General features: G+C 40.4%; 1 pseudogene; it reads right to left on the bottom strand.

The window, feature by feature from the left end:
* Positions 1–6,997: 6,997 nt before the first annotated feature.
* On the bottom strand, positions 6,998–12,593 carry LOC133628625 (erbin-like; annotated as a pseudogene).
* Between the last annotated feature and the right edge of the window lie 274 nt (positions 12,594–12,867).

Genomic DNA, 12,867 nt, shown 5'->3' on the forward strand with positions numbered 1-12,867 from the left:
CTCTACTTCCCATCAGCAGCGATGTCCGGCCACCTCCCGAGAAGCAGGGCTTCGGTACGTGTAGTGGTTGCTTTTGGAAGGCCAGAAATGAATCTCGCCTCCCCTTCCTGCTCCTCTCCCCCAGTTTATATTACTGAGCTGACATCATATGGTATGGAATATCTCCTTGGTCAGCCTGGGTCAACTGTTCTGGCCGTGGTCCCTCCCAAGATTGTGCTCACCCACAGCTATTGGTGAAGGTGGGGGAAGGAATGCTGGAGGGACAGCCCTGATGCTGTGCGAGCAGTAGTCATAATATTGATATCAACAGTAAGCACAGCACTGCAAGAGCTGCTGTGGAAAATCACTACCATCCCAGACCCACTACAATATCTCATTAGAGCACTCCCAAGATGTTCTTAATTTTAACCCCGCTCCTTGACTTAACTGCCCCTCTCTGCTATTGAAACTTCTTAATTTGCATCAGACTACTCATCTCTTCTGGAGAGTAGCCACTGCTGCCCTAGCTGATTTCATTTTAAGATTGGGTTATTCACAAAGGTATTTATTCTGAATAATCTGGTCTTGCAATAAAATCAGCTACAGCAGACTCATGGGCACTGAGGTGCTTGGAGCCAGAAACACAAATAAGCCTTTAGTAATGGATATTAATAGAGGACTAAGGTCTACAGAAAGTATAGAAGAATAAAATCATGTTATGGAGAATTTCCTATAAGTTAAAGAAGTCAATTACACAAGCTTTAAAGAGCATTAGTTTATCTGTTTTCCATGTGTTACCTCAGAAAAAGTCTAATTATATAAAGAAAATTGGAATGTTGAATAAATTCTGATCAATAAAATAATTTCATAGCTGTTGACAAGGTAATATTTCTAAACAAAACCAAAATAATCATAAAGGTTTGATTCTTCGTGTGTTTCTTATTGCTATTTTGTGTTCATAGAATGCTGTCTAGTATATACACAGTATTTAAAACTCCAGTCCAAAAAAGAAACTAAAAAATAATTACATAATAAATATGTGGGAGACTTCATTTTTTCATTACATTAGTTGAACTGATTCTTTAATGACCCATTAAGAACAGAAAGCATTGACAGAGTTTTCATCAACTCATTGCCATGCTGAGTAACTGATGGATTTTATTCTATCCAAAATGTATTTTAATGTATTCAAAATGAAAAGTGACAATATTGTTTCTCCTTCTGGGGAATCCTGGCTGGACTAGTTCAGGAGACATCTTTCTTCTACTCTGCAAAATCATCTAGTTTGACATGTGTTTACCTTTACACACAGAGACTGATAGAACAAACACATTTAAATCCAGTGAAAACTCCAGTGTTTACCAAATAATCCGTGTTTTATTAGATAATTAATTTTCTAATTTATTGAAGACAAGCTTTGGCCAAGTATTTAGAATTTTTAAGTATGTTAATAACAAGAGGATGTATAAGGAAAATATTAGACTGATACTTGTTGAAAATGGTCATCTAATAGGGATGAAGAAAAAGCAGAGGTATTCAGTATGTTTTTTTGGTCAGTTTTGTCTCAGTATCGACAGACCTTGGGCTGCCAAGTCCTCTGAGCCAGAAGACCATGAGTGTGGGAACAGTGACTTTCCATTTGTGGATACCAAAATTGTAAAGGAATGACTGTATCAGCTGATTATTCACAAGTCCACGGAGCCTGATGGAATTCGTCCCAGAGTACTGAAGGAGTTTCCCTTTGTGAACCTGTGTTGTCTGTGTCTGATTGCATTGTTCTTTGAATGTCTTTCAGTAATATCCAGTATAATTTTTCCAGATACTGAGATTAGACTAACAGATCTGTAGTTCCCTGGGTCTTCCCTCCCACCTTTTTTGTTGATGGAAATAATACTGTATAGCTTCCAGTGAGCAGGGACCTCCTCAGACTCCTAAGATCTTAGGTAGATGATCAAGAGCTTCGGTACTTGAAGCTAATCATGGTCTTTTGTTCCCTGATGGGCCAAAACCAGGATACTGGATTTTAGTAAGACTTTTAACACTGTCCCTCACAGAATCCTTCTGAACAAGTTATCCAACTGTGGGATGAGAGGGTTCATGATGTGCTGGGTGAAGGGCAGAACTCAAAGTGTTGTCGTGAATGGGGCTATATCTGGCTGGGGACTGGTCACCAGTGATGTTCCTCAGGATTCAATTCTAGCACCATTTCTGTTCAATATATTTATCAATTATCTGGATGCAAGAATTGAATGCACCATTAGGAAGTTTGCTGATGATACCAAACTAGGAGGTGCTGTTGACTCTCTGGAGGGAAAGGAGGCCTTGCAGAGGGATCTAGGTAGATTGGAGCAATTGTCAGTGGCATGAAATTTAACAAGAACAAATGCTGGATTCTGCACCTGGGATGAAGTAAATTAGCAACATGTCCTGGTTTTGGCCCATTAGGGAACAAAAGAACACGATTAGCCTCAGGTACTGAAGACCTGAGGATTGCCAAAGGGCAGGGAGACCTTAATTGCTGCTTAAGGTTCAGGACAAAACAGACCAGGCTACTCGGCTTGGGGAAGAAAACAGAAAATAATTTAATGCAACATCAACTAAAACATAACCTTAAAACCCCAAAACATAACCAAAATAAAACAACACAGAGTGGTACAATGATGAAGAGTCCGACCAGCCTTTTAAGACCACCTTCTCCCCACTCCCTCCCTCTTCCCGGGCTCAGAGCCCTGATCCTGGTGTTTTTACCTCCTCCCCCCCGAATGGCCCAGGGGGGCAGGGAGTGGGGGTTTCAGTCAGTCTATTCCCGATAGCTTCTGCCGTTTGTCTCTCTACAGGGCAAGTGGGCTCTGCACCCGTCCTCCCTGAAAGTCCGTGGGGTACCACACACACGGCAGCCCTGCACGGACTGCTCCGACATGCATTTATCCCAAAAGCTGCAGCTACCTCTTGCGGGGGTCTGCTCTGTGGCACGCAGGCTCTCCAGCACGGCCTGCACCATGATCACCTCCTCACACAGTCTCTTGCGTGTCCAGGTGCACTCACACGGAGCTGCTGGTGGCTCTCAGTCCTGCCATGGCCCTCCATGGGTTGCAGGGGTACAGCCTGCATTCTCACCACGGCTTTCAGTGGAGCTTCTGGTCTGGTGCTCCTCCTTCCTCCCTCCTTCTCTGATTGTGGGAGTCCTCATGGTTGCCTCCATCTTGTATCACTCTTACACCTCCTGCCAAGTATTTAAAATTCCCGTCCCTAAATATTGATCGCAGAGGCGCCAGATTGGCCCAGCCAGGACGGAGGTGGGTCTGAACCCAGGAGCCGGGAGAGAGTCAAAAAACTCTTTACTGGGTCTTTGCTGCAACCCCCTTCCCCTGTTACCAAGTAAAAGCTGCTCCTTGCTAAACCATGACACAACAACTGGACGAGGAGTGTCTGGAGAGCAGCCCTGCAGAAAGGGATCTAGGGGTACTGGTTGCCAGCAGGCTCAATATGAGTCAGCAGTGTGCCCTGGAAGCCAAGAGGGCAAAGTGCATCCTGGGCTGCATCAAACAGTATAACCAGAAAGTCAAAAGTGCTGATTATCCCACTGTATTCAGTGTTGGTGCAGCCTTATCTTGAGTACTGTGTGCAGTTCTGGGCCCCACAATTTAAGGATTTTGGAGGTCCTTGAATTTGCTCAGAGGAGGACAACAAAGCTGGTGAAAGGGCTGGAAAGAATGTCCTATGAGGAGCAGCTAAGGACTCTGGGGTTGTCTAGTTTGGAGTAAAGGAGGCTGGGGGGTGACCACATTGCTCTCTGCAGCTTCCTGAGGAGGGGAAGTAGAGAGGGAGGTGCTGATCTCTTCTTCCTGGTGTCCAGTAACAGGATGAACGAGAATGGCTCAGAGCTTTAGACTGGACATTAGGAAGCATTTCTTTACTGAGAGGGTGGGCAAACACTGGAATAGGCTTCCTAGAGAGGTAGTGGATGCTCCAAGGCTGTCAGTGTTTGAGAGTCATTTGGACAATGTTCTTAACATGCTTTCTTTTTAGTCAGCCCTGAAATGATCAGGTAATTGGACTAGAGGATTGTTGTAGGTCCCTTCCAACTAATAAACTTATTGCTATAAATCTCTACTGCTACAGTTCTACCAGTCAAATAATCTTTGGTAGAATTTTCCTGTGATATGTAAATCTGAAAATTAATTCCTCTCTCTTCCAGCTCATTGTCCAAAAACTAAAGGACACTGGTGTTTTTGCTAGCTTTATTAAAATCATTTACTTTTGTACACGAGTTGAAACTCATATATAATTAAAAAGGAACTGCAAAAACTGAATATTGCTTAAATGACAGGCTAATCATTATCCCCGGTTAAAAATAATCATTGGTCTTTTATGGCACTTTTCCCTCGTCCATAAAAACTGCGTATTATCACCGCAGAGTATGCAGTCTCTATTAAATTACAAAGGAGAAAGAAAAAAAAAAAAAAGGTAATATTTCTGGTAAAAAAATTGAATAAAGGCATAATTTAATACAGTAATAAGGAACAAAGGCAGCCTGTGGTAAATCACTATTACGTCTGGAGGTTTTTAAAACCTGCCTGGACACATTCCTGTGTGACCTGATCTAGGTGGATCTGCATTAGCACGATGGTTGGACTAGATGATCTCTAGAGGTCCCTTCCAACCCCTATCATTCTATGATTCTGTGATTAGTATAGTTAGAAACCCTTTAATGACTCTGAAGTGTCTAGTTCACATTTAATATTACCTGTAGGAACAGCCCTTTAAGAAACATCATTACAAACTGGTGGGTTGTAAGTACACCCTCCTTTTGCTCTCCATCTCGCCACAGAAATTCATAAACTTGCTTTGGTTACCTAACTCCATACATATGGTTTCCTTTTTGATTATCAAGGCAATGCAAAGGCCAAAAAAATTGAGATGACTTTCATAACCTTTCCTGCATAATTTACTTTGTTTGCACTTAAATATATATTACGGGAAATAACCTTAAAAAATTTCCATTTCATTTTAAAAATCTATAATGTTAAAATGGAGTACCTTTTATAAAGATAAGTATCACCATTTGCACAAAATTGGGGATTTCCATGGCAGAGAAAAACCTCTGGGCACATTTCCACAGTTCACTTGAAAAAAATCTGTATGCAAGAAAATTCAACTAAACATCAATTACATGTGGCAAATTAAGTTTCAATTTCTACATCAAAAACAAATCCTGTAGAATATTACAAATTTGTAGTTACAGTCTTCCTAAAAAAAAACCCATGAGTTTTTATTGCATTTTTTATTGGTAGACATACACTCCGGAACGAAACACATTTTCTTCTTTCTTGATTCCAGATTTATATAGCAGATCATTGTTTCACCTAACCTTTATTCTGTCCAAACAGCACCACTTTTCATGTACCCATTCATCTATATAATGTACATATAGGAAAGCCAACATTTCATATCTTCTGTTCATATCTACAGAAGTGGTTTCAGCAGAACACATCAATATCTGGTGAATAAAAATAAAGGCAATAGACAACTACAGGACAGACAGTCCTGCCATCTGTCCATTGCCTACAACCAAGGCTTTGCAAAGCCTTGCACGAGGTTTAGTAATGTGTATGAATTATCCAAAAATAAACCTACCATCTGTATAAAAAACAACAGGTTTGTTCTTCGAGGAGTGATCCTTAGATTGCTGTAATGCTTAAAAACAAGTTTATTCACATTATGAATTTCCAAAACGATTTCTTGAACATTCTATCCAGTGTTTTTTCCCCCTTTAACCACAAGTTCAGGATTTAATTTCCTGTACAAATTTTGATCATAATTATTTTCAAGTTCCTTTTGTGTATGAATATTTTGCCTACTTTTTAGTCTTTCAATGAATCCTGCTGTTTTTTCTCCTCAGTCCATGGTATTTATGAAGAAACTCCTTGTACAATGATGAGTTCCACTGCATTCTGAAAAGTCTTTAGCAAAGACACTGCTTGTCTATGATCAATATTGATGAAGCTGTATCCATTAGCCTAAAAAGATAATTTTATAATTAAAATTGAAAATCTCATATTTCATGTTTGTTTAAGCATGAACTAAGTTTAAACCAAAAAAAATTTATATGAATGCAGACAATAAAACACTACAGATTTGCAGATTATATTGATGACGAGTTGAACACGTACCTATACGCTACAAGAAATTAAACTATTGTGTTAGCCTTAGAAGTTATTGAATATATTTGCAAATAACCAAGAGAATGCTAAACTTTAAGCCATTAACATCAGACATTGAATTGATCAGCCACACCAAAAAAAGAAAATGCAGTACAAATGATACATCCCAGTTTAAGTATTACAAATGGCATTTGTGATAAATTAAAACTATTGAAGCCTTTAACAAAAAAAAAAAAAAATCATGGCATTGGGAGCCATTTTAGTAGGACTTTACTGTCCTTTCTAGCATTCCAATTTCTTCCAATGCTTTGGGTGTTCTCCTCTATGTTCCTCCATATCCTCAAAAATTCAGTACCTTTAATTTCTTATGAAGTATGTATCTAGGGGAACTCTCACCTTCCATGTGAGGGTCTGACTTCACAAGAAGGAAAGAATGTTATCATTCAGCAATTAAAGCCAGACAATGTAAACAGGCAATCTAGTAGGAACTGATCCAACTTACCACAAGGCCTGCTACTATAGCTTGAGAGTTGAGACAGTAGTAATAGGAAGTAGAAGAGCTTAGAATACTTGTTACTAACACTAAAAAATATGACATTATGACACGCTAATTCTACACCTTCACCAGTCTATCTCTTTGTGGAACCCAGTTCAGACCAAATGTAATGAAAATTCCTGCCCCCCTACCATGTCTAACAAGTTGACCAGGTTGATCTTCGTCTTTGGAAGTTTTCCTGGATAAAGAGTAAGCTATTCCGACCTACTAGCTGACTCTACTTTGAGCAGGAGGTTGGGCATGAGACCTCCTGAGGTCACTCCTAGCTTGAATTTTCCTGTGACTCTAAGCAACAATGTCATTCTTGGGACAGGTTTGGCTTGGCAAACACAAGCAAGCCTGTGTCCTACAAAAGACAGAGAAAAAGTGTCTATGGTTCAACTTCTCAGAGTGTATTACTGCAAATTCACATTCTGTCTGTATGGTAAAAATCTTGCAGAATGACAGATTTGTCCAATTTAAATTGTTACTGTTTCCAGTTGTGCATCCCACCTTTCTCCATGAGCTATTGCCCCTTATATGGCAACAGAGAACTGGTCATGCAGTGATTTTTAAATTTGTCTAGGGTTGCAGAGAAAGTTTTGCATATAGATTGTTCAGAGAGCAAAAGTGGCAGTAACCTTTCCAAATCATCTATACAGAATGTCCTAGTCCTAACCTAATATGCAACAATATCTTAAGACTTACATGTAATATTATAATATGCATGTCTAATGCCTGTCTTACAGATAATGTTGCAAAATCAAGTAATGCAATGTCATATGGGGAGACATGATATTCAGTCAAAAACTGCAGGTGTTGTCTAAGTGGCAACAAGACAGTAGGACTGTCATTACATTGTCACTGGGATTATTATAAGTATAAAGAACATGCTGTTACACACAAAAAAAAAATATTGTTTGCTATGAGAAATGAAACAGTCTGCAATTGTCGAAGTATGGAAATGCAACTTCTTCAGCTCTTTTTGAAACTATGAATTCCTCATTAAACAAAAAGAAAAACCCAAGCAGAGTGCCAACATGACAGAAGGAAACTTCATTCTAAGTGTCACCCAGACAAATGAAATTCCATAAACATAGGAATAAACCATTAAAACTAAATTCACCCTTTCACACACATTCCACTCTATAAATATGTAACAAATATGCTCCTGATATATTCAAAGGTTTAACATGCTGCTTGTTCCTGTACAGAGTGCTGGAGGGTTCCCCTCCTTAAAGTTGTCTACATGAGTAAGAGAACTAGGACTTAAAGGCAGCTTTCTCTTTCCCCAATTAAGAACAAGTGCAGAACTACTTGTCATGCTCAAAAGTTATCTTTTAATTGGAACAACTTGATCTTAGATGTTTTTTTGTGGGTTTTTTCCTGTGTAGTTGTTAGCTTTCTTTTTCATTGGAAGAATTATGCTGTGTGTTCAGTTTAGCATTGTTTTAGAAAATTCACACGAGGTTGTGGTTTAATTGAGATAACAGTGGGGTTTTTTTTCAGTTTTGGGTTTTTTTTTTTTTTTTGAGAAGACATAAATGCAGCAGAGTTGATTCTATAAGCATTCTCAAACTAGCAATGTGTTGAACAATTAATAAATTTTAACAAGCTCTGCAACTTTAAGAGTGGCTACAGCACTGTTCAAATGTCCTGTTAGCCTGTTTCCCAAAGAAAGTAAGGCTTATATAATCTTTGTTAATTTCCTTGCCCCCTTCCCAAATAACTTAAGATGTCATCAGACAAATTTGATACAAATTTGATACAATAGAGATCTGATCTTTCGAGGTCCCTTCCAACCCTTATGATTCTGTGAAAGGTACCAACATCCTACAGAAAAGAACTGCACAGTTGCAGCCCAGAAATCATGGTTCCTAAAGCAATCTACTTGGCTTGCCTGCAGCAGATGGGGCAGTCAGGAGGTACATGCTGTGACCAGAGATCAGCCAGCCAAGGTAGCTTCTGCCAGAGCTTGCACATGTCTAGCCTGTCATGGCTAGATGGGGGAAGAGACAGGAAGACTGGCAAGAGTTCCAGGATGGAGTGGGATGCAAGAGTTGCAACTGGGGAGAGGAGTTGTGAGGGGTGATTGCTGGTGTTTAGACAACACATTATTCAGAAAACTGCATGTGACTGAACAATAATAAAACCTAAAGAAATTACTCACATTCCATCTCGAATATTAGGTCTGTTTTTTTCTTTAAAAGTGTGGAAAATGTTCAGAATTTGAAAAATGATTCAACTAATTAATGCTTCAGCCTGTAACACCTATCCTAATGCTAGGTGGAAGAAAACTAAAAGCATCATCCCGGAGATAAGAATGCTTTTGGAAAAGTGTCCTGGTTTTGGCCCATCAGGGAACAAAAGAACACGATTAGCCTCAAGTACCAAAGAGGCTGAGAATTGCCCAAGGGCAGGGAGACCTTAATTGCTGCTTAAGGTTCAGGACAAAACAGACCAGGCTACTCGGCTTGGGGAAGAAAATAGAAAATAATTTCATGCAACATCAACTAAAACATAACCTTAAACCCCCAAAACATAACCAAAATAAAACAACACAGAGTAATACAACAATGAAGAGTCCGACAAACATCTTCTTGCCACTCCTCCCCTCTTCCGGAGGTGGGTCTGAACCCAGGAGCCGGGGGAAGAGTCCGCAAACTCTTTACCGGGTCTTCACTGCAACCCGCTCCCCCTGTTACTAAGCCAAAAGCTGCTCCTTGCTAAATCAGAACATTCCACCCCTCGCCTCTGCGAATCACTTATTCAAGAAAACATAAGGGAATCTGAACCACCTTCACAAATCAACACACAGTAACTAAGATCAAACAAAATCAAACACTTCCCCGTGAAAATAAATGATATACACATAACACAATAAATACACATAAATAAAAATCCACCCCTAGACACAAGGTAGCCTCACCCAGACGTCTGTTTTGTCCTTTACCACTCCCAATTTACCATCCTTATCACAAATCCCAATCTCCAGCAGCTCGAGGCCCCACGTTGGGCGCCAAATAATGTCGTGGTTTTGCCCAGCCGGGAACAAAGAGCCACGAGGGTGCTCGCTCACTCCTCCCCTCCCGGTGGAGTGGGAAGGGGAACCAGAGAAAAAATGGGAAAACCCGCGTAGGTTGAAATAAGAGCGGTTTAATAGAACAACAATAAGAAGAAACAGGTTCAGGGGGGAAAAGGAACAGTTTTAACAGTAAACGAGGGGAATATACAAAAAGAAATGGCGCGTGCCGCGGCTTGCTCACCATTCGGGACCCGGCGCGACCCCCCCTCCCTCCGACCGGCAGCCCCGCCTGTGCTCCCGAAGCCCCGCCCCCGACTAGCTCCCTGCTTCTAGGTACTGGGCATGATGTCAGTATGGTATGGAATACCTGTTGGCCAGCCCAGGTCAGCTGCCCATGCTGTGCCCCTTCCTACTTCCTCATCAAAGTTAACTCTATCCTAGCCCAAACCAGGACAATGATGGAGAGAGGCTTAGCAATCACATCAACCAGCTCCCTCAGCACTCTAGGATGCATCCCATCAGGACCCATTGACTTATGAGCCTTAAGCTTGGCCAACAAGTCTTTAACCTCTTCCACCCAGAGCAAGTCCTCTGCTTTCCATCCATCCTTCTAAATGTATTTTGTCTGCTTTACTTACCCTCCAAGGAAACAGGATCAGGGAATGACCTGATAGGTAATGTAAACCTATACTTCCAAAGTATAGTATTTCTTCACTTCTTAATGTGAAGAAAGAGGGAAAATTGGCAAAACAAAAAGATCAAGAAAGTGTAAGGGATTTTTTTAGTATGAGTACAATGCTACAACAATAAAAATTGCCTGGCCTTGCAGTCCAGCAGGTGAATATGACATTATTTAATGTTTTCTAATGTGATTGGACTAAGCTGACAAGTATGATGTAAAAAAAAAAAAGAACTTTTTTTTTCTTTGAGGGAAAAGTTAATTTACAGTCTACCATTTGACTCTCTCATAGAGTCAGCACAAACATATTTATCCTTTTTAATGCAGAATCAGAAGTACATTTACACTGGTAATTAAAAGCAGTTAAAAACACTGAATATTTAACTTATTCCATATCCAGATAACAGAAAGGTAGAAATTTTAAAAAATCTTTTTTACCTTTTCTAGCTTTTTAGCCTCGATATGTTGCAGAATCTGTTCCCTCCAGTCATGAGGGACTTTACTTTTTCCTGAAGGGTCTAATAAAGAGTTGTCAGAGTTAACCTTTGGGTTTGATCTCTCTGAAGAGTTCTGGTTCTTTATACGTGTGCCAGTTCTTTCTGGTATTTCATTCACTGATGGCTGAGCACTCTGTGGTCGGTGTACATTTGGACCATCAATGCTATATGTCCTGGCAGAAAGAGGTCTCTGTTGTTCAGACATTATTGGTGGAATTCTTCCCACTGAAGAAAAGTCTCTGTATGTTAAATAGTCCCCTTCAGGAACCTGGGCCAGCCTTGAAGGTCCAGTATCCCCAAGATTTATAGAAGCTGTAGAGGTTACACTGCTCTGCCTTTGAGCAGCGTATCTGGTTGCTTCTGGGAGCAGTCCATCATTTGGTGGAATAGCCCACACATCTATGTGTCTCCCAGTCATCTGTTGTTGAGTGTTATACACAGCCCTGGCTCGGACATTGTTATGATTGGATAAATTCATTTTGGCAGAATGTTTTACATCGCTGGGGATTTCTGTGCTGGCAGATCTAAGCAGATGTGAAGGAGATAAGCTGTCTTGTTCTACCTGGGTGTTTTGATTCTGTGGCCACAACGTGTCTTTCATTGTTGCACTGCTGCTGTACTGAATATTATATTGGTGAGTGCGAAACATCTGTGCACCACTTGTCACTGATCCTCTCACTACATTAGCACCTTCAAGATTGTGATTTGAGTCAAACTTGAACATAGTTTTTGTAGAAGATATTAAATCAGATGACAACAATGGCCCAGGAAAAACCTGCAAAGGCTGATCATCCAGAAGTGTAGCGGATTTACTTCAGACTATATTTTTTCCATGTGCACTACTAGATGCTGATTTTACCACTGAGTTTGGCTGTTGAGATCTATTCTCATTGACAATATTGTAGATTTTCAGACCAGTGTCCATACTGGTGATGCTGTGAGTTTTCATCACAGGACCACTTCTCTTTGGAGACAAATCTCCAGTGCTCCTTGAAACAGATAGCTCAGCAGAAGAATCACCATCAACTGTAGTACTGCTCACTAGTTTGTATTTACTGGGAGACTGTACCACTTCCTCAGGATGTCCATTTACTTTATTTATAGGATATATATTTTCATTTTCCAACTATTTGCTTTCTTCTTTCATAATGTTAATCAAAAAGCACTTTACCGAAACTATTTCCTGTGCTTGCAACCTTTCTACAGGAACTGGCACTGCCTCTTCACTAACCAGTTTATTGATATTCATGTTTATTTGGTCTGATTTGTGAGACTCCTCCATAGCAGTGCTTAGATCAGTACCGTTCATTATTAGGCCTAATCTTTCCTTAATTCATATCCAGACAAATTTGTAAACTTCTCTTGCACATTTATTTTTTCTTCTACTGTAATGCTCAATTCACCTCCATTTTGCAAACGATTATTCAAATTTTCATCTTGTCGTATGGAAAAAAAAAAGATGGCTCTTAAAAGAAATTCTAGAGACAAGAAAGAAGTTTTGATTTTGTGCTTTAGCCAGGCATAAGATCCCAAATACTGCGTCAATAAACATTGTTTTTTTCACCTGAATGAGATCCTCTTCTTGCTACCTCTGCATTGTTTCCCTTCATCCTAACTAAATCTTACCCTTTTATATGTAATAGCCTGTAGTGGGTCTGGGATGGTAGTGATTTTCCACAGCAGCTCTTGCAGTGCTGTGCTTACTGTTGATATCAATATTATGACTACTGCTCGCACAGCATCAGGTCTGTCCCTCCAACATTCCTTCCCCCACCTTCACCAATAGCTGTGGGTGAGCACAATCTTGGGAGGGACCACGGCTAGAACAGCTGACCCAGGCTGACCAAGGAGATATTCCATACCATATGACGTCAGCTCAGTAATATAAACTGGGGGAGAGGAGCGGGAAGGGGAGGCAAGATTCATTTCTGGCCTTCCAAAAGCAACCACTACGCGTACTGAAGCCCTGCTTCTCGGGAGGTGGCCGG

This window comes from Colius striatus, chromosome W, assembly GCF_028858725.1.
Source record: "Colius striatus isolate bColStr4 chromosome W, bColStr4.1.hap1, whole genome shotgun sequence".
NCBI lineage: Eukaryota > Metazoa > Chordata > Aves > Coliiformes > Coliidae > Colius > Colius striatus.